Source organism: Nannospalax galili, unplaced genomic scaffold, assembly GCF_000622305.1.
Source record: "Nannospalax galili isolate Female #2095 unplaced genomic scaffold, S.galili_v1.0 scaffold281, whole genome shotgun sequence".
In the NCBI taxonomy this organism is placed as follows: Eukaryota; Metazoa; Chordata; class Mammalia; order Rodentia; family Spalacidae; genus Nannospalax; species Nannospalax galili.
This window is the reverse complement of record NW_008349068.1, coordinates 851,139-855,465: the sequence shown is the minus strand read 5'-3', so window position 1 is coordinate 855,465 and position 4,327 is coordinate 851,139.

The window sequence follows — 4,327 nt, the reverse complement described above, 5'->3', positions numbered from 1 at the left end:
TGGAGCACAGGCCATGGAGGATCACTGCTTACTGACTTGCTCCCCTGGCCCCTGCTAAGCCTGCTTTCTTATGCAACACAGGCCCACCTGCCCAGGGATAGCACCGCTGGGCCCTCCCACATCACTCAACAATCAAGAAAGTGCCCTATGGATATGGCCACAGGCCTGTCCAATGAAGGTAATTCCCCAGTTGAGGTTCCCTCAACCCAGATGTGTCAAGTTGACACTAAAGCTATCCAGCACAGTCAGTAATCCTGTAAGAGAGAATTTGAGGACTTCAGTGGAAAATTAATTTACTCCTGACTGACTTATTTAGTGTGATTTTTTTCTTTAGTATGATTCTTTCTAACAATATTCATTTTCCAGATTGCACAAAAATATCTAAAATATAAATGAACTTATTTACATTAGATTTTCTTCTACCAGATTTTTCTGTGTATGATTTATCTCTTATTTCTCTAATAAAATTAGTTTGGGCCTTATTAATAAAAAAAAGTGGAAAACAGGGACTGGAGAGATGGCTCAGTTGCTAAGAGCACTGGCTACTCCTGCAGAGGACCTGAGTTCGATTCCCAGAATCTACATGGCAGCTAACAACCATCCATGACTCCAGTTCCAGGGAAATCCAATGCCCTCTTCTGACTTCCATGGCCATTGCACAACATGGGTGTACTTATACTTACATGCAGGCAATACACTCATACACATAAAAAAATTATAATAAAATATTTTTCAGAAAATAGAGTTGGATCTTTCCTTCTCATAGTGTGATTAGATCACTTAGACTCACTATTAATTCAGAAGCCCATGTAAAATTCATTTATTTGGGCAATAAATATTTATTGCATGCTAAAAATTATTCCAGGCACTGGGGGATACATCAAGAAACCAAACAAATGAAGTTATTTCCCATATACAGTTCACAGTCTATTAGGAAAACAAACAATGAATAAATAAATAAGTAAAACATCCAGTAAGAGATGGTAACATGTTACAGAGAAAAAATAAGGAAGGCAAGAAGATGAGGTATGAGGGAAATTTCCTAGGGTTGAGGGTGACACTTGAAAATGTAAAGAAAGTAAAGGAATAAGCCAGGTAAATATCTACAGAAGAACATTCTAGACAGAGAACATAGTATGTATAAAGTCCGTTATATGGAAACAAGCCTTTGATGTTTGCATAAACATGTCAATGCAGGAGATTTCAGAAGATTCAGTTGCCTCTGCAGACACCAAAGACTCATTCACCAAAGTTTTGAAAGAATCCATGCCATTCTCCTTTACCTGGGTTTATTGTGGTTCTATGGCAGTGAGTGTCCTGATTCCACGTCCACCTGTGGCACTATCTCCAGCCTTCACTTGATTGAGCATTCAAGCCTGCTGTGGACCATGTTACTATACAGCAGTGCAGAAGGCTGGGGTGAGGTATGAGACATCCATTGCCCATCATTATACCCATTAAAATAGCCATGCTCAATTAGTTGACCCAAAAGACTAATGGGGTCAAAGCTGTTTCACAGTGTTCATGTTACACATAGCACACAGGTAAACCAGCCTGACATCTCAGAAAGGTACAACATTGGCCTGCTGAAAAACTATGATGAAAGCCTAGCAAACTAAAAGTTGACTTTCCTTGAAGTAAAACTAATATTTGAAAGTCTGGCCTTTAAAAAAAAAAAGAAGGAAAAAACTAACCCAGAGGTATAAAAAGATTTATCTCACATCTCTTTCAGATAAAAATGTCTCCACAATCATTGCCAAAGTGTGAGGCATACCTGTCCTAAAAATAATATTAAAGTACAACTTTTAAAACAGGCACATACTAGTGTGGTAATTTTATCATTGGATACAGAGGATAGAAAGTACACTGAATCTTTAAATTGGCATGCTCAGCCCCAAATAGGTGAGCTCACTACAAAAACTTAAAGACACACCATTAATTATAAGACTCTTACAACAATAACAGCAAATGACATGCTTTTCTTCATAATTACTAGATATGAAACTGCAGAAGCATTACTCTAAACGACTGTTTTTGAATCATGTCTTGGTTCATACTAATAGTGAAAATGGACTTGCCTGTATGACATCTCTGCTTTGCTTCTGTTCAGATCAGGTAAGAAAAATTTTAAGTGTGATTCATCTTCAGTAAACTTTTTCCAGTCAGAGAATAAAGCCATTGATTACCAAAGATCAAATCTTTCCATTTAAAAAAAAAAAAATGTGTTTATTTTTTGCTATTTGCCTTTTCTAAAAATTCTCCAGCTCTGTCATTTTCAAATATAATCTGATAACTCAAATTCAAGAACTCTGTGTCAGGAGGCTGATTGTAGTCACACACGCCAGTGTGAAGTCAACAGTCCTTTACACAAGAAATGCTAAGCTTGACCTTCCCTGGATTAATTAAACACATGGAATGGAAGCCCATTTTAGAACTTCAACCAGAGCACAATATCTCCTATTTAGAATCATATCCCTTCCTCCTCCCACATAATTTTTTAGAAGATCTCTTTATATACAAAAAAAGTAGGGAAGAAATGCCCTGTATTTGATTGTAGGGTAAACTATTACAATGAACAGGAAAATTATGGACGTTAAGAGAGTCTCATATTTTATAATATGTCATAAATTTGGGTTTAACTTTATGTTACGAACTGGGAAAGGTTGTACACTCCTGTAATCCCAGCACTTGGGAGGAAGAGACAGGATGTTTTACGCCAGTGTGATCTACAACAGCAAGTTTCAGGACAGCCAGGGTTACATAGTTACATAATAAGATTCTGTCTCAAAACAAACCAAACAACCAAATCAATAGCAAAAGATCATGGTACAAATTCCCTCCCTTCTTAAGCCATTGTTCAATCTATATTTATACATAATTTATCTATATGGCAATAACAATAAAGTGAACATTATATTCCAGGCATGGCACTAAACACCAGGGACAGTAAAGAAAAAGATGGATTTGGCCATGCCCTCATGGAGATCATAGTAAGGGAGCAAACATTTGTGATCATTATGTCCATTTAATAGTTGACGAACCAGACACTTGGATGAACTTGCCTGTAGCCATTCAATGAGTAATGAGATTTGTGTCAGTATACCTGCCTCTAAAACGTCTCCTCCAACAATCCGAAAAATATAATTCAAAGAATTATTCCAAATCCAAAAAATTAACAAATGGTAAAGGCAGCTTCAAAATCCTCAGACATATTCCAGTAGGCCCAAACTGAAAGCAAAGATATATCCTGGGCTATTCCAGCATCAGGTCTTGTAGGTTCTCTTGAGAACTTTAACATTGTCCCTAAAGACACACTCCAAAATACATTACCATGTCAGTGGACCTCCAGAGTACAAAGCAGCTGAGCCCACCGACTTCTTGAGCTCTGAGCGCTAAAGCAAATAAAGTCCCTTTAAAGGAATTTGTACCAGGGCTCCCTCTGTGTGATGCCCAGTGGAAGGGGTTCACCTCCCCAGCACCTGGCAAGAACTGCCTCATTCCTCTCTTTGGAAGAAGCATCTTGGAAGTCATCCCTGCTGCCCTAATGAATGTTAACGCCCTTTTTTCATAGTATCATGACCAGCCCTTTGTGTGTTTCTTTCACATCCCACTTCTGTGGGTAAAGAGACAACAAAGGGACCAACTATGGAAAGTCAAAAGATACATGGTTTGTCTGGACTGAGCTTCTAAGCAAATAATCCTTCATAGCATTCAGATACTTTTGACATAAAGTGACCTTATTTCCTCTCACATTCTTCTTGGTGTGGGAGGGCTAGTTAATTCTGGAATCATGTTGTGAATATTAATAGTGAATTCCCATCACAGGCAGTGAGGAAAGCAAGTCCTAGGAGTGCTCTGAGGAAATTTCACTAGTCAAAGTGATTAAAATGGCCAGAATTCATCAAAGACAATGATTACATCTTTCTAAACTAACTGTAAAACAACACTAAACAGGCACCAAGTGGCTCGTTTCATGAGTGGAAAACAGTGTTTTAATGATTTTAAAATATCTCTCTCTCTCTCTCTCTCTCTCTCTCTCATCTCCTATCTCCTAAATACCCACTTAACCAAAGGGAATGGTGTTCTAGCCTTTCTTCTCCATCTAAAATGTCTTCAGCTGTCACACTTCACGTGACTAAAATGTGCAGGTGAGAAAGGAGACTCTCCACCAGTCTGAAAATCGCCTTTCAAGGCTAACCAAATCCACTCACTTTTTGTTTTCTACTCTAACTTCTCAATCAAGTCAATAAATATATAAGCTTGAATTTGGATCGTGGCACTGCAGGATTTTATCCTGCGACAGGAATTTCTTAATATCATTTGAGAG